At 39.8% G+C, this 24,725-nt stretch overlaps 7 non-coding genes across 7 annotated transcripts; all 7 read left to right on the top strand.

Moving 5' to 3' along the window:
* Window positions 1-489: 489 nt before the first annotated feature.
* On the top strand, window positions 490-571 carry TRNAS-UGA (transfer RNA serine (anticodon UGA)). Its single transcript has one exon. It is a non-coding gene; the product is annotated as a tRNA-Ser (tRNA).
* A 3,906-nt stretch (window positions 572-4,477) lies between these two features.
* On the top strand, window positions 4,478-4,559 carry TRNAS-UGA (transfer RNA serine (anticodon UGA)). Its single transcript has one exon. It is a non-coding gene; the product is annotated as a tRNA-Ser (tRNA).
* A 3,906-nt stretch (window positions 4,560-8,465) lies between these two features.
* Window positions 8,466-8,547, top strand: TRNAS-UGA (transfer RNA serine (anticodon UGA)). The gene has a single exon. It is a non-coding gene; the product is annotated as a tRNA-Ser (tRNA).
* Window positions 8,548-12,454: 3,907 nt separating this feature from the next.
* Window positions 12,455-12,536, top strand: TRNAS-UGA (transfer RNA serine (anticodon UGA)). Its single transcript has one exon. It is a non-coding gene; the product is annotated as a tRNA-Ser (tRNA).
* A 3,907-nt stretch (window positions 12,537-16,443) lies between these two features.
* On the top strand, window positions 16,444-16,525 carry TRNAS-UGA (transfer RNA serine (anticodon UGA)). Its single transcript has one exon. It is a non-coding gene; the product is annotated as a tRNA-Ser (tRNA).
* Window positions 16,526-20,432: 3,907 nt separating this feature from the next.
* On the top strand, window positions 20,433-20,514 carry TRNAS-UGA (transfer RNA serine (anticodon UGA)). Its single transcript has one exon. It is a non-coding gene; the product is annotated as a tRNA-Ser (tRNA).
* A 3,907-nt stretch (window positions 20,515-24,421) lies between these two features.
* On the top strand, window positions 24,422-24,503 carry TRNAS-UGA (transfer RNA serine (anticodon UGA)). The gene has a single exon. It is a non-coding gene; the product is annotated as a tRNA-Ser (tRNA).
* Window positions 24,504-24,725: the final 222 nt, after the last annotated feature.

Here is a 24,725-nt window from a genome sequence, read left to right as displayed (position 1 = left end):
AAAAGGTCGCTGGTAGGCCACCTTAAGGATGCCATGTCTAACAAAAATTAACTGAGGATTACGTGAGTAAAACATCAGGTTTCTCTACGGCATTTGGTGAGACAAGTGGGCCTTCTTTTATCTTCCATTCAAGCAATCTTTGACGGACCCATTTATTATAGAGCTCTTCAAGGATTAAAGATAAGGTACTTACAAAGGAGTCACAAATACTCAGAGATGGTAGACTTCTGTAATATGGGTCGTAGACTAAAAGCAGCGCAAAAACAGAGTGCAACAGGGTCCAAAAAATTGAGTGCCACATGAGAGTTTGCATGCAAGCGTATCCTTTTACAGATCCAGAGATATACTCATGCAATTTTTGTTTTTAGGACAGAACGTGCATGATGAAAAAAACATTGTTTTTAAAAAGCGCATTGCAGAATATCAGTACTCTGATGTGGGACAACTTGAATACTTTCAAACAAAATATTTGCATGCAGCTTACAGTAAGTTGTTGTGGCCGAGTGGTTAAGGCGATGGACTTGAAATCCATTGGGGTCTCCCCGCGCAGGTTCGAATCCTGCCAACAACGAGAATCTTGTTATTATCGGCTACAATTTCAGAAGTTAACCTTTAGTATTTCTTCAATTTCAGTTTTATAAATGGGTGGCTTATTTTTGTGTCACTATTGCCTCTCCACATATTTATTATCGCTACCTCTATCATGTCTTTGCTACATCTCTCTTCCTACTTTAGCACTGGTGTAAACGCTTCAAATTATTATACCATTGCTCTCTCAATCATACCTGGGCATGCACTTGAAACTTACTTTACCAATAAAAGATGCAAAGAGAGAAATAGAACAAAAGTGCTGGCTGGATTTGGCAAACACACTTCATAAAACTGCATTTTCTTTTTTATTCTCCCCCGTGTTACATGCTTAACCTCTCCCTATGTAATTTCTCTTAATCTGCTGTCCCAGGAAGAGAATTTCATCTACAGGCTCTTTCTGTGTTTTTTTCCTTAGTCTTTCTTTCCCTTTTCTTAGCTGTGTAACTGTTCCTTTACGCTCTCTATTTACGCGCCATTAATCTCATTTGAGCTCCTTGCTCCCGCTCCTGTTTTCTCCAACTCTCATACTGCCAGTTCTCTCTTTCTCTGTGGTTGGTGGCTAAAATCCAGAGCTTTCGAAGCCACGTGGTTTCTGCCTCTTGTTGTCAGACTTGAATTGGAAAAGGAACCATATTAACAAGCCTTTACCACTCACACACGGCGGAAGTTTATACTTTAATTCAGTGAGCTAAGAAAAGCGTGTTGTGGGTCCCCTACGAGCCATGGTGCTTGCTTCATCATGATTTGGAACCAGTCATTAGCCGCAGCTCTGCTAATGAGCCACTGAGGTCAGTTTCAATAATTACTCAAAAACATGACCTTGCAGCCCGCCCTCAACTGTGTATTTATATTACTTTACTGCTGTTCGTGTGATTAGCTGGGAGGAGCTCACGGCGGCATCCTCCCTATAAAAGTGTAGATGGATCACTCCTTAACTCTTTCTTGCTTCACATACAAATGGCTTGAAAGGTGCAGGGAAGATGCAGGTCTAATAGACAGAATCGAAGGTCTGTGCCAAGTGGGTTTCTCTGCATTGGTGTCCCATCACAGGCCCGCAAGTGTAATGTGTTATCTTTGACTCCTGGCAGTTCACAAGCAGGCGGCCAGGAAACGGTTTCAGCCTATCAACCACTGAGGAGACGCAGCCTCTGTATGAGGAATGAGGAAGGAATGAATACATCCAGCCTATCACAGGAGCAGCCCTGAGTGTTCCAAATTATAAATTCTCCATGTTAGTGTATGGCATTGACCCCATGTAGCTCGCCGTGATCGTATAGTGGTTAGTACTCTGCGTTGTGGCCGCAGCAACCTTGGTTCGAATCCAAATTACGGCATTGTGGTTGGCAATGTTACGGCAGTTGGGTTCTGCTTTTACAGAATTACCAAATGTACCAAGGTTTAAATATTTAAACCATCTAACAACAAAATATTTAATTTAACATGATTATAAGCTGTAGCTATAATGTATTTACTTACATAAATTATCGTTCTTGAACCTATTGTGGGTGGAGGGGGAGCGGAGCTCACCCCCCAGGTGCAGTTGAGTAACCTGTGTTGTGGCTCTCTACAGGGAAGGCACAAATGTTGCTGTCACCCAGCGCAATCCAGATGTGTATTGGGGCCTGGTTTCAGGTAAATAGAGCAGTAAGTGCAGAGAAATGTTCACTCTCTAAAAGTGGCATTTCTAAAATAGTAAAGTTAAATCCAACCTCACCAGTAAGTAGGATTTTCAATAAATAAATAAAGCTACTCCTCTCCGATATGGAATTACCAAATAAAAAGTATAGGGGAATACCCAATGCTAACCTATGAGAGAGGTAGACCTCACAGTAGTGAAAAATGAAATAGACTGTTTGGTACTTACAGGACATGCAAACCACCAAAGTACATATCTTATCTTTTACTTGCATAGCATCATGCACCTAGGACTACCTAGGGCCTACCTTAGGGGTAAATTATATGTAATAAAAGGGGAGTTTAGGGCTTGGCAAGTAGACTGGGACTCCCCTGGGAGACCCTTGAGTCTATGCCCAGAACCATAACTCTGCCAGTCGAGTACTTACCTAAAAGCCGATAACTCACTTCTCTTCCATAGGCTAACATTGACTGGTTCCACTTGGAATTTCTTCTAAGTGTGGAGTTTTGGAACTTTAAAATATTCATCTAAAATCAGCCGAACAACGAATTCTGATTTACTCACCTGTTATCAGGAGAGACCTCAGTGCTGCATCTTGTAGCTAAGTACTGACCCTGAAAAGTAATTTTAACCGTACTTACCAGTAACTCGAATTTTCTTCCATAGGATATCATTGCTTGCTTTTTGCTGACAAAGTTTCTAAGTGTCGATTTTTGAAACTTACAAATATTCTTTAAAAATCGTACCAATTGTGAAAACGTAATTGCTTACCTGTTTTAGATAGATGTCCCAGTACTGAGCCTAGGAGCCCAGCACTGAATTACCAAAGTAACGAGAATGTACTTTACCCGTAACTTGAATTTTCTTCCATAGGAAACCATTGACTGTTTTTCTGTAAAATTTCTTCTAAGTGTCGATTTTGCAAACTTATAAATATTCCTTAAAAATCGCTTGTATAACTTAAACGCAGTTTCTCAACTGCTTACAGGTGGTACAGTAGTTCTGGATCTAGGATCCAACACTGACATAGAAAAAGTAACCATAACCCCACCTACCTGCTAAGTGAATTTCCTTCCATAGGATAACATTGGTAATTTGATCGGAAAAAATTTCTAAGTGTCAACTTTTAAAATAGCAAAATATTGCTTGAAAATCACAACAGTTACTAAAACGAATTTACTCACTTGTTTCCAAGAACTGTCCCAGGACTGAATCTAGGATCCAGTCCTGGATTTAGAAAAGTAATCCTGAAAGTAATTAATTGCATATAACTTAAAATTCCCATTGAGCTCAATGTATTATTGTATTTGAAATTGTGTTTCCTATTGCAATAAACTGTAACTATTACCTGCAAAAGTCAATTGCCTATTGCAAAGTTTTTAACTAAAGCATCTTATTCTGAGAAAGTATATTTTGATACCTATTGTTGGTTCTAAAATAAAACAACGATATATTTTTTATACAAACCATTGGCCTAGAGTTCAGTTCTTGAGTGTGTGAGACCATTTGCTGACTGAGTGTGTACAACAAATGCTTTACACTGTCCTCGGATACTGCCTTACTGCTCGAGCAAGCTACCACTTTAGAGAGTAAGGTTATATCAAACTTTAGCCTCTGTCAAACCTCTGGGCACTGAGGACTCTGTGCACACTGTACCTTTTTGGGAACAGTATATACAGAGCCACTTTCTCACAGTAGTGATAAAGTGATTAGAGTCCTAAGGCCAACATAAAGATAGAGCAAAACGTGAGGTGAAAAGCAAAAAGGTCGCTGGTAGGCCACCTTAAGGATGCCATGTCTAACAAAAATTAACTGAGGATTACGTGAGTAAAACATCAGGTTTCTCTACGGCATTTGGTGAGACAAGTGGGCCTTCTTTTATCTTCCATTCAAGCAATCTTTGACGGACCCATTTATTATAGAGCTCTTCAAGGATTAAAGATAAGGTACTTACAAAGGAGTCACAAATACTCAGAGATGGTAGACTTCTGTAATATGGGTCGTAGACTAAAAGCAGCGCAAAAACAGAGTGCAACAGGGTCCAAAAAATTGAGTGCCACATGAGAGTTTGCATGCAAGCGTATCCTTTTACAGATCCAGAGATATACTCATGCAATTTTTGTTTTTAGGACAGAACGTGCATGATGAAAAAAACATTGTTTTTAAAAAGCGCATTGCAGAATATCAGTACTCTGATGTGGGACAACTTGAATACTTTCAAACAAAATATTTGCATGCAGCTTACAGTAAGTTGTTGTGGCCGAGTGGTTAAGGCGATGGACTTGAAATCCATTGGGGTCTCCCCGCGCAGGTTCGAATCCTGCCAACAACGAGAATCTTGTTATTATCGGCTACAATTTCAGAAGTTAACCTTTAGTATTTCTTCAATTTCAGTTTTATAAATAGGTGGCTTATTTTTGTGTCACTATTGCCTCTCCACATATTTATTATCGCTACCTCTATCATGTCTTTGCTACATCTCTCTTCCTACTTTAGCACTGGTGTAAACGCTTCAAATTATTATACCATTGCTCTCTCAATCATACCTGGGCATGCACTTGAAACTTACTTTACCAATAAAAGATGCAAAGAGAGAAATAGAACAAAAGTGCTGGCTGGATTTGGCAAACACACTTCATAAAACTGCATTTTCTTTTTTATTCTCCCCCGTGTTACATGCTTAACCTCTCCCTATGTAATTTCTCTTAATCTGCTGTCCCAGGAAGAGAATTTCATCTACAGGCTCTTTCTGTGTTTTTTTCCTTAGTCTTTCTTTCCCTTTTCTTAGCTGTGTAACTGTTCCTTTACGCTCTCTATTTACGCGCCATTAATCTCATTTGAGCTCCTTGCTCCCGCTCCTGTTTTCTCCAACTCTCATACTGCCAGTTCTCTCTTTCTCTGTGGTTGGTGGCTAAAATCCAGAGCTTTCGAAGCCACGTGGTTTCTGCCTCTTGTTGTCAGACTTGAATTGGAAAAGGAACCATATTAACAAGCCTTTACCACTCACACACGGCGGAAGTTTATACTTTAATTCAGTGAGCTAAGAAAAGCGTGTTGTGGGTCCCCTACGAGCCATGGTGCTTGCTTCATCATGATTTGGAACCAGTCATTAGCCGCAGCTCTGCTAATGAGCCACTGAGGTCAGTTTCAATAATTACTCAAAAACATGACCTTGCAGCCCGCCCTCAACTGTGTATTTATGTTACTTTACTGCTGTTCGTGTGATTAGCTGGGAGGAGCTCACGGCGGCATCCTCCCTATAAAAGTGTAGATGGATCACTCCTTAACTCTTTCTTGCTTCACATACAAATGGCTTGAAAGGTGCAGGGAAGATGCAGGTCTAATAGACAGAATCGAAGGTCTGTGCCAAGTGGGTTTCTCTGCATTGGTGTCCCATCACAGGCCCGCAAGTGTAATGTGTTATCTTTGACTCCTGGCAGTTCACAAGCAGGCGGCCAGGAAACGGTTTCAGCCTATCAACCACTGAGGAGACGCAGCCTCTGTATGAGGAATGAGGAAGGAATGAATACATCCAGCCTATCACAGGAGCAGCCCTGAGTGTTCCAAATTATAAATTCTCCATGTTAGTGTATGGCATTGACCCCATGTAGCTCGCCGTGATCGTATAGTGGTTAGTACTCTGCGTTGTGGCCGCAGCAACCTTGGTTCGAATCCAAATTACGGCATTGTGGTTGGCAATGTTACGGCAGTTGGGTTCTGCTTTTACAGAATTACCAAATGTACCAAGGTTTAAATATTTAAACCATCTAACAACAAAATATTTAATTTAACATGATTATAAGCTGTAGCTATAATGTATTTACTTACATAAATTATCGTTCTTGAACCTATTGTGGGTGGAGGGGGAGCGGAGCTCACCCCCCAGGTGCAGTTGAGTAACCTGTGTTGTGGCTCTCTACAGGGAAGGCACAAATGTTGCTGTCACCCAGCGCAATCCAGATGTGTATTGAGGCCTGGTTTCAGGTAAATAGAGCAGTAAGTGCAGAGAAATGTTCACTCTCTAAAAGTGGCATTTCTAAAATAGTAAAGTTAAATCCAACCTCACCAGTAAGTAGGATTTTCAATAAATAAATAAAGCTACTCCTCTCCGATATGGAATTACCAAATAAAAAGTATAGGGGAATACCCAATGCTAACCTATGAGAGAGGTAGACCTCACAGTAGTGAAAAATGAAATAGACTGTTTGGTACTTACAGGACATGCAAACCACCAAAGTACATATCTTATCTTTTACTTGCATAGCATCATGCACCTAGGACTACCTAGGGCCTACCTTAGGGGTAAATTATATGTAATAAAAGGGGAGTTTAGGGCTTGGCAAGTAGACTGGGACTCCCCTGGGAGACCCTTGAGTCTATGCCCAGAACCATAACTCTGCCAGTCGAGTACTTACCTAAAAGCCGATAACTCACTTCTCTTCCATAGGCTAACATTGACTGGTTCCACTTGGAATTTCTTCTAAGTGTGGAGTTTTGGAACTTTAAAATATTCATCTAAAATCAGCCGAACAACGAATTCTGATTTACTCACCTGTTATCAGGAGAGACCTCAGTGCTGCATCTTGTAGCTAAGTACTGACCCTGAAAAGTAATTTTAACCGTACTTACCAGTAACTCGAATTTTCTTCCATAGGATATCATTGCTTGCTTTTTGCTGACAAAGTTTCTAAGTGTCGATTTTTGAAACTTACAAATATTCTTTAAAAATCGTACCAATTGTGAAAACGTAATTGCTTACCTGTTTTAGATAGATGTCCCAGTACTGAGCCTAAGAGCCCAGCACTGAATTACCAAAGTAACGAGAATGTACTTTACCCGTAACTTGAATTTTCTTCCATAGGAAACCATTGACTGTTTTTCTGTAAAATTTCTTCTAAGTGTCGATTTTGCAAACTTATAAATATTCCTTAAAAATCGCTTGTATAACTTAAACGCAGTTTCTCAACTGCTTACAGGTGGTACAGTAGTTCTGGATCTAGGATCCAACACTGACATAGAAAAAGTAACCATAACCCCACCTACCTGCTAAGTGAATTTCCTTCCATAGGATAACATTGGTAATTTGATCAGAAAAAATTTCTAAGTGTCAACTTTTAAAATAGCAAAATATTGCTTGAAAATCACAACAGTTACTAAAACGAATTTACTCACTTGTTTCCAAGAACTGTCCCAGGACTGAATCTAGGATCCAGTCCTGGATTTAGAAAAGTAATCCTGAAAGTAATTAATTGCATATAACTTAAAATTCCCATTGAGCTCAATGTATTATTGTATTTGAAATTGTGTTTCCTATTGCAATAAACTGTAACTATTACCTGCAAAAGTCAATTGCCTATTGCAAAGTTTTTAACTAAAGCATCTTATTCTGAGAAAGTATATTTTGATACCTATTGTTGGTTCTAAAATAAAACAACGATATATTTTTTATACAAACCATTGGCCTAGAGTTCAGTTCTTGAGTGTGTGAGACCATTTGCTGACTGAGTGTGTACAACAAATGCTTTACACTGTCCTCGGATACTGCCTTACTGCTCGAGCAGGCTACCACTTTAGAGAGTAAGGTTATATCAAACTTTAGCCTCTGTCAAACCTCTGGGCACTGAGGACTCTGTGCACACTGTACCTTTTTGGGAACAGTATATACAGAGCCACTTTCTCACAGTAGTGATAAAGTGATTAGAGTCCTAAGGCCAACATAAAGATAGAGCAAAACGTGAGGTGAAAAGTAAAAAGGTCGCTGGTAGGCCACCTTAAGGATGCCATGTCTAACAAAAATTAACTGAGGATTACGTGAGTAAAACATCAGGTTTCTCTACGGCATTTGGTGAGACAAGTGGGCCTTCTTTTATCTTCCATTCAAGCAATCTTTGACGGACCCATTTATTATAGAGCTCTTCAAGGATTAAAGATAAGGTACTTACAAAGGAGTCACAAATACTCAGAGATGGTAGACTTCTGTAATATGGGTCGTAGACTAAAAGCAGCGCAAAAACAGAGTGCAACAGGGTCCAAAAAATTGAGTGCCACATGAGAGTTTGCATGCAAGCGTATCCTTTTACAGATCCAGAGATATACTCATGCAATTTTTGTTTTTAGGACAGAACGTGCATGATGAAAAAAACATTGTTTTTAAAAAGCGCATTGCAGAATATCAGTACTCTGATGTGGGACAACTTGAATACTTTCAAACAAAATATTTGCATGCAGCTTACAGTAAGTTGTTGTGGCCGAGTGGTTAAGGCGATGGACTTGAAATCCATTGGGGTCTCCCCGCGCAGGTTCGAATCCTGCCAACAACGAGAATCTTGTTATTATCGGCTACAATTTCAGAAGTTAACCTTTAGTATTTCTTCAATTTCAGTTTTATAAATAGGTGGCTTATTTTTGTGTCACTATTGCCTCTCCACATATTTATTATCGCTACCTCTATCATGTCTTTGCTACATCTCTCTTCCTACTTTAGCACTGGTGTAAACGCTTCAAATTATTATACCATTGCTCTCTCAATCATACCTGGGCATGCACTTGAAACTTACTTTACCAATAAAAGATGCAAAGAGAGAAATAGAACAAAAGTGCTGGCTGGATTTGGCAAACACACTTCATAAAACTGCATTTTCTTTTTTATTCTCCCCCGTGTTACATGCTTAACCTCTCCCTATGTAATTTCTCTTAATCTGCTGTCCCAGGAAGAGAATTTCATCTACAGGCTCTTTCTGTGTTTTTTTCCTTAGTCTTTCTTTCCCTTTTCTTAGCTGTGTAACTGTTCCTTTACGCTCTCTATTTACGCGCCATTAATCTCATTTGAGCTCCTTGCTCCCGCTCCTGTTTTCTCCAACTCTCATACTGCCAGTTCTCTCTTTCTCTGTGGTTGGTGGCTAAAATCCAGAGCTTTCGAAGCCACGTGGTTTCTGCCTCTTGTTGTCAGACTTGAATTGGAAAAGGAACCATATTAACAAGCCTTTACCACTCACACACGGCAGAAGTTTATACTTTAATTCAGTGAGCTAAGAAAAGCATGTTGTGGGTCCCCTACGAGCCATGGTGCTTGCTTCATCATGATTTGGAACCAGTCATTAGCCGCAGCTCTGCTAATGAGCCACTGAGGTCAGTTTCAATAATTACTCAAAAACATGACCTTGCAGCCCGCCCTCAACTGTGTATTTATATTACTTTACTGCTGTTCGTGTGATTAGCTGGGAGGAGCTCACGGCGGCATCCTCCCTATAAAAGTGTAGATGGATCACTCCTTAACTCTTTCTTGCTTCACATACAAATGGCTTGAAAGGTGCAGGGAAGATGCAGGTCTAATAGACAGAATCGAAGGTCTGTGCCAAGTGGGTTTCTCTGCATTGGTGTCCCATCACAGGCCCGCAAGTGTAATGTGTTATCTTTGACTCCTGGCAGTTCACAAGCAGGCGGCCAGGAAACGGTTTCAGCCTATCAACCACTGAGGAGACGCAGCCTCTGTATGAGGAATGAGGAAGGAATGAATACATCCAGCCTATCACAGGAGCAGCCCTGAGTGTTCCAAATTATAAATTCTCCATGTTAGTGTATGGCATTGACCCCATGTAGCTCGCCGTGATCGTATAGTGGTTAGTACTCTGCGTTGTGGCCGCAGCAACCTTGGTTCGAATCCAAATTACGGCATTGTGGTTGGCAATGTTACGGCAGTTGGGTTCTGCTTTTACAGAATTACCAAATGTACCAGAGGTTTAAATATTTAAACCATCTAACAACAAAATATTTAATTTAACATGATTATAAGCTGTAGCTATAATGTATTTACTTACATAAATTATCGTTCTTGAACCTATTGTGGGTGGAGGGGGAGCGGAGCTCACCCCCCAGGTGCAGTTGAGTAACCTGTGTTGTGGCTCTCTACAGGGAAGGCACAAATGTTGCTGTCACCCAGCGCAATCCAGATGTGTATTGGGGCCTGGTTTCAGGTAAATAGAGCAGTAAGTGCAGAGAAATGTTCACTCTCTAAAAGTGGCATTTCTAAAATAGTAAAGTTAAATCCAACCTCACCAGTAAGTAGGATTTTCAATAAATAAATAAAGCTACTCCTCTCCGATATGGAATTACCAAATAAAAAGTATAGGGGAATACCCAATGCTAACCTATGAGAGAGGTAGACCTCACAGTAGTGAAAAATGAAATAGACTGTTTGGTACTTACAGGACATGCAAACCACCAAAGTACATATCTTATCTTTTACTTGCATAGCATCATGCACCTAGGACTACCTAGGGCCTACCTTAGGGGTAAATTATATGTAATAAAAGGGGAGTTTAGGGCTTGGCAAGTAGACTGGGACTCCCCTGGGAGACCCTTGAGTCTATGCCCAGAACCATAACTCTGCCAGTCGAGTACTTACCTAAAAGCCGATAACTCACTTCTCTTCCATAGGCTAACATTGACTGGTTCCACTTGGAATTTCTTCTAAGTGTGGAGTTTTGGAACTTTAAAATATTCATCTAAAATCAGCCGAACAACGAATTCTGATTTACTCACCTGTTATCAGGAGAGACCTCAGTGCTGCATCTTGTAGCTCAGTACTGACCCTGAAAAGTAATTTTAACCGTACTTACCAGTAACTCGAATTTTCTTCCATAGGATATCATTGCTTGCTTTTTGCTGACAAAGTTTCTAAGTGTCGATTTTTGAAACTTACAAATATTCTTTAAAAATCGTACCAATTGTGAAAACGTAATTGCTTACCTGTTTTAGATAGATGTCCCAGTACTGAGCCTAGGAGCCCAGCACTGAATTACCAAAGTAACGAGAATGTACTTTACCCGTAACTTGAATTTTCTTCCATAGGAAACCATTGACTGTTTTTCTGTAAAATTTCTTCTAAGTGTCGATTTTGCAAACTTATAAATATTCCTTAAAAATCGCTTGTATAACTTAAACGCAGTTTCTCAACTGCTTACAGGTGGTACAGTAGTGCTGGATCTAGGATCCAACACTGACATAGAAAAAGTAACCATAACCCCACCTACCTGCTAAGTGAATTTCCTTCCATAGGATAACATTGGTAATTTGATCAGAAAAAATTTCTAAGTGTCAACTTTTAAAATAGCAAAATATTGCTTGAAAATCACAACAGTTACTAAAACGAATTTACTCACTTGTTTCCAAGAACTGTCCCAGGACTGAATCTAGGATCCAGTCCTGGATTTAGAAAAGTAATCCTGAAAGTAATTAATTGCATATAACTTAAAATTCCCATTGAGCTCAATGTATTATTGTATTTGAAATTGTGTTTCCTATTGCAATAAACTGTAACTATTACCTGCAAAAGTCAATTGCCTATTGCAAAGTTTTTAACTAAAGCATCTTATTCTGAGAAAGTATATTTTGATACCTATTGTTGGTTCTAAAATAAAACAACAATATATTTTTTATACAAACCATTGGCCTAGAGTTCAGTTCTTGAGTGTGTGAGACCATTTGCTGACTGAGTGTGTACAACAAATGCTTTACACTGTCCTCGGATACTGCCTTACTGCTCGAGCAAGCTACCACTTTAGAGAGTAAGGTTATATCAAACTTTAGCCTCTGTCAAACCTCTGGGCACTGAGGACTCTGTGCACACTGTACCTTTTTGGGAACAGTATATACAGAGCCACTTTCTCACAGTAGTGATAAAGTGATTAGAGTCCTAAGGCCAACATAAAGATAGAGCAAAACGTGAGGTGAAAAGCAAAAAGGTCGCTGGTAGGCCACCTTAAGGATGCCATGTCTAACAAAAATTAACTGAGGATTACGTGAGTAAAACATCAGGTTTCTCTACGGCATTTGGTGAGACAAGTGGGCCTTCTTTTATCTTCCATTCAAGCAATCTTTGACGGACCCATTTATTATAGAGCTCTTCAAGGATTAAAGATAAGGTACTTACAAAGGAGTCACAAATACTCAGAGATGGTAGACTTCTGTAATATGGGTCGTAGACTAAAAGCAGCGCAAAAACAGAGTGCAACAGGGTCCAAAAAATTGAGTGCCACATGAGAGTTTGCATGCAAGCGTATCCTTTTACAGATCCAGAGATATACTCATGCAATTTTTGTTTTTAGGACAGAACGTGCATGATGAAAAAAACATTGTTTTTAAAAAGCGCATTGCAGAATATCAGTACTCTGATGTGGGACAACTTGAATACTTTCAAACAAAATATTTGCATGCAGCTTACTGTAAGTTGTTGTGGCCGAGTGGTTAAGGCGATGGACTTGAAATCCATTGGGGTCTCCCCGCGCAGGTTCGAATCCTGCCAACAACGAGAATCTTGTTATTATCGGCTACAATTTCAGAAGTTAACCTTTAGTATTTCTTCAATTTCAGTTTTATAAATAGGTGGCTTATTTTTGTGTCACTATTGCCTCTCCACATATTTATTATCGCTACCTCTATCATGTCTTTGCTACATCTCTCTTCCTACTTTAGCACTGGTGTAAACGCTTCAAATTATTATACCATTGCTCTCTCAATCATACCTGGGCATGCACTTGAAACTTACTTTACCAATAAAAGATGCAAAGAGAGAAATAGAACAAAAGTGCTGGCTGGATTTGGCAAACACACTTCATAAAACTGCATTTTCTTTTTTATTCTCCCCCGTGTTACATGCTTAACCTCTCCCTATGTAATTTCTCTTAATCTGCTGTCCCAGGAAGAGAATTTCATCTACAGGCTCTTTCTGTGTTTTTTTCCTTAGTCTTTCTTTCCCTTTTCTTAGCTGTGTAACTGTTCCTTTACGCTCTCTATTTACGCGCCATTAATCTCATTTGAGCTCCTTGCTCCCGCTCCTGTTTTCTCCAACTCTCATACTGCCAGTTCTCTCTTTCTCTGTGGTTGGTGGCTAAAATCCAGAGCTTTCGAAGCCACGTGGTTTCTGCCTCTTGTTGTCAGACTTGAATTGGAAAAGGAACCATATTAACAAGCCTTTACCACTCACACACGGCAGAAGTTTATACTTTAATTCAGTGAGCTAAGAAAAGCATGTTGTGGGTCCCCTACGAGCCATGGTGCTTGCTTCATCATGATTTGGAACCAGTCATTAGCCGCAGCTCTGCTAATGAGCCACTGAGGTCAGTTTCAATAATTACTCAAAAACATGACCTTGCAGCCCGCCCTCAACTGTGTATTTATATTACTTTACTGCTGTTCGTGTGATTAGCTGGGAGGAGCTCACGGCGGCATCCTCCCTATAAAAGTGTAGATGGATCACTCCTTAACTCTTTCTTGCTTCACATACAAATGGCTTGAAAGGTGCAGGGAAGATGCAGGTCTAATAGACAGAATCGAAGGTCTGTGCCAAGTGGGTTTCTCTGCATTGGTGTCCCATCACAGGCCCGCAAGTGTAATGTGTTATCTTTGACTCCTGGCAGTTCACAAGCAGGCGGCCAGGAAACGGTTTCAGCCTATCAACCACTGAGGAGACGCAGCCTCTGTATGAGGAATGAGGAAGGAATGAATACATCCAGCCTATCACAGGAGCAGCCCTGAGTGTTCCAAATTATAAATTCTCCATGTTAGTGTATGGCATTGACCCCATGTAGCTCGCCGTGATCGTATAGTGGTTAGTACTCTGCGTAGTGGCCGCAGCAACCTTGGTTCGAATCCAAATTACGGCATTGTGGTTGGCAATGTTACGGCAGTTGGGTTCTGCTTTTACAGAATTACCAAATGTACCAGAGGTTTAAATATTTAAATCATCTAACAACAAAATATTTAATTTAACATGATTATAAGCTGTAGCTATAATGTATTTACTTACATAAATTATCGTTCTTGAACCTATTGTGGGTGGAGGGGGAGCGGAGCTCACCCCCCAGGTGCAGTTGAGTAACCTGTGTTGTGGCTCTCTACAGGGAAGGCACAAATGTTGCTGTCACCCAGCGCAATCCAGATGTGTATTGGGGCCTGGTTTCAGGTAAATAGAGCAGTAAGTGCAGAGAAATGTTCACTCTCTAAAAGTGGCATTTCTAAAATAGTAAAGTTAAATCCAACCTCACCAGTAAGTAGGATTTTCAATAAATAAATAAAGCTACTCCTCTCCGATATGGAATTACCAAATAAAAAGTATAGGGGAATACCCAATGCTAACCTATGAGAGAGGTAGACCTCACAGTAGTGAAAAATGAAATAGACTGTTTGGTACTTACAGGACATGCAAACCACCAAAGTACATATCTTATCTTTTACTTGCATAGCATCATGCACCTAGGACTACCTAGGGCCTACCTTAGGGGTAAATTATATGTAATAAAAGGGGAGTTTAGGGCTTGGCAAGTAGACTGAGACTCCCCTGGGAGACCCTTGAGTCTATGCCCAGAACCATAACTCTGCCAGTCGAGTACTTACCTAAAAGCCGATAACTCACTTCTCTTCCATAGGCTAACATTGACTGGTTCCACTTGGAATTTCTTCTAAGTGTGGAGTTTTGGAACTTTAAAATATTCATCTAAAATCAGCCGAACAACGAATTCTGATTTACTCACCTGTTATCAGGAGAGACCTCAGTGCTGCATCTTGTAGCTCAGTACTGACCCTGAAAAGTAATTTTAACCGTACTTACCAGTAACTCGAATTTTCTTCCATAGGATATCATTGCTTGCTTTTTGCTGACAAAGTTTCTAAGTGTCGATTTTTGAAACTTACAAATATTCTTTAAAAATCGTACCAATTGTGAAAACGTAATTGCTTACCTGTTTTAGATAGATGTCCCAGTACTGAGCCTAGGAGCCCAGCACTGAATTACCAAAGTAACGAGAATGTACTTTACCCGTAACTTGAATTTTCTTCCATAGGAAACCATTGACTGTTTTTCTGTAAAATTTCTTCTAAGTGTCGATTTTGCAAACTTATAAATATTCCTTAAAAATCGCTTGTATAACTTAAACGCAGTTTCTCAACTGCTTACAGGTGGTACAGTAGTGCTGGATCTAGGATCCAACACTGACATAGAAAAAGTAACCATAACCCCACCTACCTGCTAAGTGAATTTCCTTCCATAGGATAACATTGGTAATTTGATCAGAAAAAATTTCTAAGTGTCAACTTTTAAAATAGCAAAATATTGCTTGAAAATCACAACAGTTACTAAAACGAATTTACTCACTTGTTTCCAAGAACTGTCCCAGGACTGAATCTAGGATCCAGTCCTGGATTTAGAAAAGTAATCCTGAAAGTAATTAATTGCATATAACTTAAAATTCCCATTGAGCTCAATGTATTATTGTATTTGAAATTGTGTTTCCTATTGCAATAAACTGTAACTATTACCTGCAAAAGTCAATTGCCTATTGCAAAGTTTTTAACTAAAGCATCTTATTCTGAGAAAGTATATTTTGATACCTATTGTTGGTTCTAAAATAAAACAACAATATATTTTTTATACAAACCATTGGCCTAGAGTTCAGTTCTTGAGTGTGTGAGACCATTTGCTGACTGAGTGTGTACAACAAATGCTTTACACTGTCCTCGGATACTGCCTTACTGCTCGAGCAAGCTACCACTTTAGAGAGTAAGGTTATATCAAACTTTAGCCTCTGTCAAACCTCTGGGCACTGAGGACTCTGTGCACACTGTACCTTTTTGGGAACAGTATATACAGAGCCACTTTCTCACAGTAGTGATAAAGTGATTAGAGTCCTAAGGCCAACATAAAGATAGAGCAAAACGTGAGGTGAAAAGCAAAAAGGTCGCTGGTAGGCCACCTTAAGGATGCCATGTCTAACAAAAATTAACTGAGGATTACGTGAGTAAAACATCAGGTTTCTCTACGGCATTTGGTGAGACAAGTGGGCCTTCTTTTATCTTCCATTCAAGCAATCTTTGACGGACCCATTTATTATAGAGCTCTTCAAGGATTAAAGATAAGGTACTTACAAAGGAGTCACAAATACTCAGAGATGGTAGACTTCTGTAATATGGGTCGTAGACTAAAAGCAGCGCAAAAACAGAGTGCAACAGGGTCCAAAAAATTGAGTGCCACATGAGAGTTTGCATGCAAGCGTATCCTTTTACAGATCCAGAGATATACTCATGCAATTTTTGTTTTTAGGACAGAACGTGCATGATGAAAAAAACATTGTTTTTAAAAAGCGCATTGCAGAATATCAGTACTCTGATGTGGGACAACTTGAATACTTTCAAACAAAATATTTGCATGCAGCTTACAGTAAGTTGTTGTGGCCGAGTGGTTAAGGCGATGGACTTGAAATCCATTGGGGTCTCCCCGCGCAGGTTCGAATCCTGCCAACAACGAGAATCTTGTTATTATCGGCTACAATTTCAGAAGTTAACCTTTAGTATTTCTTCAATTTCAGTTTTATAAATAGGTGGCTTATTTTTGTGTCACTATTGCCTCTCCACATATTTATTATCGCTACCTCTATCATGTCTTTGCTACATCTCTCTTCCTACTTTAGCACTGGTGTAAACGCTTCAAATTATTATACCATTGCTCTCTCAATCATACCTGGGCATGCACTTGAAACTTACTTTACCAATAAAAGATGCAAAGAGAGAAATAGAACAAAAGTGCTGGCTGGATTTGGCAAACACACTTCATAAAACTGCATTTTCTTTTTTATTCTCCCCCGTGTTACATGCTTAACCTCTCCCTATGTAATTTCTCTTAATCTGCTGTCCCAGGAAGAGAATTTCATCTACAGGCTCTTTCTGTGTTTTTTTCCTTAGTCTTTCTTTCCCTTTTCTTAGCTGTGTAACTGTTCCTTTACGCTCTCTATTTACGCGCCATTAATCTCATTTGAGCTCCTTGCTCCCGCTCCTGTTTTCTACAACTCTCATACTGCCAGTTCTCTCTTTCTCTGTGGTTGGTGGCTAAAATCCAGAGCTTTCGAAGCCACGTGGTTTCTGCCTCTTGTTGTCAGACTTGAATTGGAAAAGGAACCATATTAACAAGCCTTTACCACTCACACACGGCGGAAGTTTATACTTTAATTCAGTGAGCTAAGAAAAGCGTGTTGTGGGTCCCCTACGAGCCATGGTGCTTGCTTCATCATGATTTGGAACCAGTCATTAGCCGCAGCTCTGCTAATGAGCCACTGAGGTCAGTTTCAATAATTACTCAAAAACATGACCTTGCAGCCCGCCCTCAACTGTGTATTTATATTACTTTACTGCTGTTCGTGTGATTAGCTGGGAGGAGCTCACGGCGGCATCCTCCCTATAAAAGTGTAGATGGATCACTCCTTAACTCTTTCTTGCTTCACATACAAATGGCTTGAAAGGTGCAGGGAAGATGCAGGTCTAATAGACAGAATCGAAGGTCTGTGCCAAGTGGGTTTCTCTGCATTGGTGTCCCATCACAGGCCCGCAAGTGTAATGTGTTATCTTTGACTCCTGGCAGTTCACAAGCAGGCGGCCAGGAAACGGTTTCAGCCTATCAACCACTGAGGAGACGCAGCCTCTGTATGAGGAATGAGGAAGGAATGAATACATCCAGCCTATCATCGGAGCAGCCCTGAGTGTTCCAAATTATAAATTCTCCATGTTAGTGTATGGCATTGACCCCATGTAGCTCGCCGTGATCGTATAGTGGTTAGTACTCTGCGTTGTGGCCGCAGCAACCTTGGTTCGAATCCAAATTACGGCATTGTGGTTGGCAATGTTACGGCAGTTGGGTTCTGCTTTTACAGAATTACCAAATGTACCAGAGGTTTAAATATTTAAACCATCTAACAACAAAATATTTAATTTAACATGATTATAAGCTGTAGCTATAATGTATTTACTTACATAAATTATCGTTCTTGAACCTATTGTGGGTGGAGGGGGAGCGGAGCTCACCCCCCAGGTGCAATTGAGTAACCTGTGTTGTGGCTCTCTACAGGGAAGGCACAAATGTTGCTGTCACCCAGCGCAATCCAGATGTGTATTGGGGCCTGGTTTCAGGTAAATAGAGCAGTAAGTGCAGAGAAATGTTCACTCTCTAAAAGTGGCATTTCTAAAATAGTAAAGTTAAATCCAACCTCACCAGTAAGTAGGATTTTCAATAAATAAATAAAGCTACTCCTCTCCGATATGGAATTACCAAATAAAAAGTATAGGGGAATACCCAATGCTAACCTATGAGAGAGGTAGACCTCACAGTAGTGAAAAATGAAATAGACTGTTTGGTACTTACAGGACATGCAAACCACCAAAGTACATATCTTATCTTTTACTTGCATAGCATCATGCACCTAGGACTACCTAGGGCCTACCTTAGGGGTAAATTATATGTAATAAAAGGGGAGTTTAGGGCTTGGCAAGTAGACTGGGACTCCCCTGGGAGACCCTTGAGTCTATGCCCAGAACCATAACTCTGCCAGTCGAGTACTTACCTAAAAGCCGATATCTCACTTCTCTTCCATAGGCTAACATTGACTGGTTCCACTTGGAATTTCTTCTAAGTGTGGAGTTTTGGAACTTTAAAATATTCATCTAAAATCAGCCGAACAACGAATTCTGATTTACTCACCTGTTATCAGGAGAGACCTCAGTGCTGCATCTTGTAGCTCAGTACTGACCCTGAAAAGTAATTTTAACCGTACTTACCAGTAACTCGAATTTTCTTCCATAGGATATCATTGCTTGCTTTTTGCTGACAAAGTTTCTAAGTGTCGATTTTTGAAACTTACAAATATTCTTTAAAAATCGTACCAATTGTGAAAACGTAATTGCTTACCTGTTTTAGATAGATGTCCCAGTACTGAGCCTAGGAGCCCAGCACTGAATTACCAAAGTAACGAGAATGTACTTTACCCGTAACTTGAATTTTCTTCCATAGGAAACCATTGACTGTTTTTCTGTAAAATTTCTTCTAAGTGTCGATTTTGCAAACATATAAATATTCCATAAAAATCGCTTGTATAACTTAAACGCAGTTTCTCAACTGCTTACAGGTGGTACAGTAGTGCTGGATCTAGGATCCAACACTGACATAGAAAAAGTAACCATAACCCCACCTACCTGCTAAGTGAATTTCCTTCCATAGGATAACATTGGTAATTTGATCAGAAAAAAATTCTAAGTGTCAACTTTTAAAATAGCAAAATATTGCTTGAAAATCACAACAGTTACTAAAACGAATTTACTCACTTGTTTCCAAGAACTGTCCCAGGACTGAATCTAGGATCCAGTCCTGGATTTAGAAAAGTAATCCTGAAAGTAATTAATTGCATATAACTTAAAATTCCCATTGAGCTCAATGTATTATTGTATTTGAAATTGTGTTTCCTATTGCAATAAACTGTAACTATTACCTGCAAAAGTCAATTGCCTATTGCAAAGTTTTTAACTAAAGCATCTTATTCTGAGAAAGTATATTTTGAAACCTATTGTTGGTTCTAAAATAAAACAACGATATATTTTTTATACAAACCATTGGCCTAGAGTTCAGTTCTTGAGTGTGTGAGACCATTTGCTGACTGAGTGTGTACAACAAATGCTTTACACTGTCCTCGGATACTGCCTTACTGCTCGAGCAAGCTACCACTTTAGAGAGTAAGGTTATATCAAACTTTAGCCTCTGTCAAACCTCTGGGCACTGAGGACTCTGTGCACACTGTACCTTTTTGGGAACAGTATATACAGAGCCACTTTCTCACAGTAGTGATAAAGTGATTAGAGTCCTAAGGCCAACATAAAGATAGAGCAAAACGTGAGGTGAAAAGCAAAAAGGTCGCTGGTAGGCCACCTTAAGGATGCCATGTCTAACAAAAATTAACTGAGGATTACGTGAGTAAAACATCAGGTTTCTCTACGGCATTTGGTGAGACAAGTGGGCCTTCTTTTATCTTCCATTCAAGCAATCTTTGACGGACCCATTTATTATAGAGCTCTTCAAGGATGAAAGATAAGGTACTTACAAAGGAGTCACAAATACTCAGAGATGGTAGACTTCTGTAATATGGGTCGTAGACTAAAAGCAGCGCAAAAACAGAGTGCAACAGGGTCCAAAAAATTGAGTGCCACATGAGAGTTTGCATGCAAGCGTATCCTTTTACAGATCCAGAGATATACTCATGCAATTTTTGTTTTTAGGACAGAACGTGCATGATGAAAAAAACATTGTTTTTAAAAAGCGCATTGCAGAATATCAGTACTCTGATGTGGGACAACTTGAATACTTTCAAACAAAATATTTGCATGCAGCTTACAGTAAGTTGTTGTGGCCGAGTGGTTAAGGCGATGGACTTGAAATCCATTGGGGTCTCCCCGCGCAGGTTTGAATCCTGCCAACAACGAGAATCTTGTTATTATCGGCTACAATTTCAGAAGTTAACCTTTAGTATTTCTTCAATTTCAGTTTTATAAATAGGTGGCTTATTTTTGTGTCACTATTGCCTCTCCACATATTTATTATCGCTACCTCTATCATGTCTTTGCTACATCTCTCTTCCTACTTTAGCACTGGTGTAAACGCTTCAAATTATTATACCATTGCTCTCTCAATCATACCTGGGCATGCACTTGAAACTTACTTTACCAATAAAAGATGCAAAGAGAGAAATAGAACAAAAGTGCTGGCTGGATTTGGCAAACACACTTCATAAAACTGCATTTTCTTTTTTATTCTCCCCCGTGTTACATGCTTAACCTCTCCCTATGTAATTTCTCTTAATCTGCTGTCCCAGGAAGAGAATTTCATCTACAGGCTCTTTCTGTGTTTTTTTCCTTAGTCTTTCTTTCCCTTTTCTTAGCTGTGTAACTGTTCCTTTACGCTCTCTATTTACGCGCCATTAATCTCATTTGAGCTCCTTGCTCCCGCTCCTGTTTTCTCCAACTCTCATACTGCCAGTTCTCTCTTTCTCTGTGGTTGGTGGCTAAAATCCAGAGCTTTCGAAGCCACGTGGTTTCTGCCTCTTGTTGTCAGACTTGAATTGGAAAAGGAACCATATTAACAAGCCTTTACCACTCACACACGGCGGAAGTTTATACTTTAATTCAGTGAGCTAAGAAAAGCGTGTTGTGGGTCCCCTACGAGCCATGGTGCTTGCTTCATCATGATTTGGAACCAGTCATTAGCCGCAGCTCTGCTAATGAGCCACTGAGGTCAGTTTCAATAATTACTCAAAAACATGACCTTGCAGCCCGCCCTCAACTGTGTATTTATATTACTTTACTGCTGTTCGTGTGATTAGCTGGGAGGAGCTCACGGCGGCATCCTCCCTATAAAAGTGTAGATGGATCACTCCTTAACTCTTTCTTGCTTCACATACAAATGGCTTGAAAGGTGCAGGGAAGATGCAGGTCTAATAGACAGAATCGAAGGTCTGTGCCAAGTGTGTTTCTCTGCATTGGTGTCCCATCACAGGCCCGCAAGTGTAATGTGTTATCTTTGACTCCTGGCAGTTCACAAGCAGGCGGCCAGGAAACGGTTTCAGCCTATCAACCACTGAGGAGACGCAGCCTCTGTATGAGGAATGAGGAAGGAATGAATACATCCAGCCTATCACAGGAGCAGCCCTGAGTGTTCCAAATTATAAATTCTCCATGTTAGTGTATGGCATTGACCCCATGTAGCTCGCCGTGATCGTATAGTGGTTAGTACTCTACGTTGTGGCCGCAGCAACCTTGGTTCGAATCCAAATTACGGCATTGTGGTTGGCAATATTACGGCAGTTGGGTTCTGCTTTTACAGAATTACCAAATGTACCAGAGGTTTAAATATTTAAACCATCTAACAACAAAATATTTAATTTAACATGATTATAAGCTGTAGCTATAATGTATTTACTTACATAAATTATCGTTCTTGAACCTATTGTGGGTGGAGGGGGAGCGGAGCTCACCCCCCAGGTGCAGTTGAGTAACCTGTGTTGTGGCTCTCTACAGGGAAGGCACAAATGTTGCTGTCACCCAGCGCAATCCAGATGTGTATTGGGGCCTGGTTTCAGGTAAATAGAGCAGTAAGTGCAGAGAAATGTTCACTCTCTAAAAGTGGCATTTCTAAAATAGTAAAGTTAAATCCAACCTCACCAGTAAGTAGGATTTTCAATAAATAAATAAAGCTACTCCTCTCCGATATGGAATTACCAAATAAAAAGTATAGGGGAATACCCAATGCTAACCTATGAGAGAGGTAGACCTCACAGTAGTGAAAAATGAAATAGACTGTTTGGTACTTACAGGACATGCAAACCACCAAAGTACATATCTTATCTTTTACTTGCATAGCATCATGCACCTAGGACTACCTAGGGCCTACCTTAGGGGTAAATTATATGTAATAAAAGGGGAGTTTAGGGCTTGGCAAGTAGACTGGGACTCCCCTGGGAGACCCTTGAGTCTATGCCCAGAACCATAACTCTGCCAGTCGAGTACTTACCTAAAAGCCGATAACTCACTTCTCTTCCATAGGCTAACATTGACTGGTTCCACTTGGAATTTCTTCTAAGTGTGGAGTTTTGGAACTTTAAAATATTCATCTAAAATCAGCCGAACAACGAATTCTGATTTACTCACCTGTTATCAGGAGAGACCTCAGTGCTGCATCTTGTAGCTCAGTACTGACCCTGAAAAGTAATTTTAACCGTACTTACCAGTAACTCGAATTTTCTTCCATAGGATATCATTGCTTGCTTTTTGCTGACAAAGTTTCTAAGTGTCGATTTTTGAAACTTACAAATATTCTTTAAAAATCGTACCAATTGTGAAAACGTAATTGCTTACCTGTTTTAGATAGATGTCCCAGTACTGAGCCTAGGAGCCCAGCACTGAATTACCAAAGTAACGAGAATGTACTTTACCCGTAACTTGAATTTTCTTCCATAGGAAACCATTGACTGTTTTTCTGTAAAATTTCTTCTAAGTGTCGATTTTGCAAACATATAAATATTCCATAAAAATCGCTTGTATAACTTAAACGCAGTTTCTCAACTGCTTACAGGTGGTACAGTAGTGCTGGATCTAGGATCCAACACTGACATAGAAAAAGTAACCATAACCCCACCTACCTGCTAAGTGAATTTCCTTCCATAGGATAACATTGGTAATTTGATCAGAAAAAAATTCTAAGTGTCAACTTTTAAAATAGCAAAATATTGCTTGAAAATCACAACAGTTACTAAAACGAATTTACTCACTTGTTTCCAAGAACTGTCCCAGGACTGAATCTAGGATCCAGTCCTGGATTTAGAAAAGTAATCCTGAAAGTAATTAATTGCATATAACTTAAAATTCCCATTGAGCTCAATGTATTATTGTATTTGAAATTGTGTTTCCTATTGCAATAAACTGTAACTATTACCTGCAAAAGTCAATTGCCTATTGCAAAGTTTTTAACTAAAGCATCTTATTCTGAGAAAGTATATTTTGAAACCTATTGTTGGTTCTAAAATAAAACAACGATATATTTTTTATACAAACCATTGGCCTAGAGTTCAGTTCTTGAGTGTGTGAGACCATTTGCTGACTGAGTGTGTACAACAAATGCTTTACACTGTCCTCGGATACTGCCTTACTGCTCGAGCAAGCTACCACTTTAGAGAGTAAGGTTATATCAAACTTTAGCCTCTGTCAAACCTCTGGGCACTGAGGACTCTGTGCACACTGTACCTTTTTGGGAACAGTATATACAGAGCCACTTTCTCACAGTAGTGATAAAGTGATTAGAGTCCTAAGGCCAACATAAAGATAGAGCAAAACGTGAGGTGAAAAGCAAAAAGGTCGCTTGTAGGCCACCTTAAGGATGCCATGTCTAACAAAAATTAACTGAGGATTACGTGAGTAAAACATCAGGTTTCTCTACGGCATTTGGTGAGACAAGTGGGCCTTCTTTTATCTTCCATTCAAGCAATCTTTGACGGACCCATTTATTATAGAGCTCTTCAAGGATGAAAGATAAGGTACTTACAAAGGAGTCACAAATACTCAGAGATGGTAGACTTCTGTAATATGGGTCGTAGACTAAAAGCAGCGCAATAACAGAGTGCAACAGGGTCCAAAAAATTGAGTGCCACATGAGAGTTTGCATGCAAGCGTATCCTTTTACAGATCCAGAGATATACTCATGCAATTTTTGTTTTTAGGACAGAACGTGCATGATGAAAAAAACATTGTTTTTAAAAAGCGCATTGCAGAATATCAGTACTCTGATGTGGGACAACTTGAATACTTTCAAACAAAATATTTGCATGCAGCTTACAGTAAGTTGTTGTGGCCGAGTGGTTAAGGCGATGGACTTGAAATCCATTGGGGTCTCCCCGCGCAGGTTTGAATCCTGCCAACAACGAGAATCTTGTTATTATCGGCTACAATTTCAGAAGTTAACCTTTAGTATTTCTTCAATTTCAGTTTTATAAATAGGTGGCTTATTTTTGTGTCACTATTGCCTCTCCACATATTTATTATCGCTACCTCTATCATGTCTTTGCTACATCTCTCTTCCTACTTTAGCACTGGTGTAAACGCTTCAAATTATTATACCATTGCTCTCTCAATCATACCTGGGCAT

Source organism: Triturus cristatus, chromosome 12, assembly GCF_964204655.1.
Source record: "Triturus cristatus chromosome 12, aTriCri1.1, whole genome shotgun sequence".
NCBI classification, from domain to species: domain Eukaryota; kingdom Metazoa; phylum Chordata; class Amphibia; order Caudata; family Salamandridae; genus Triturus; species Triturus cristatus.
Note: the sequence above shows the minus strand (reverse complement) of the source record. Positions and strands in the feature narration are given on the sequence as shown.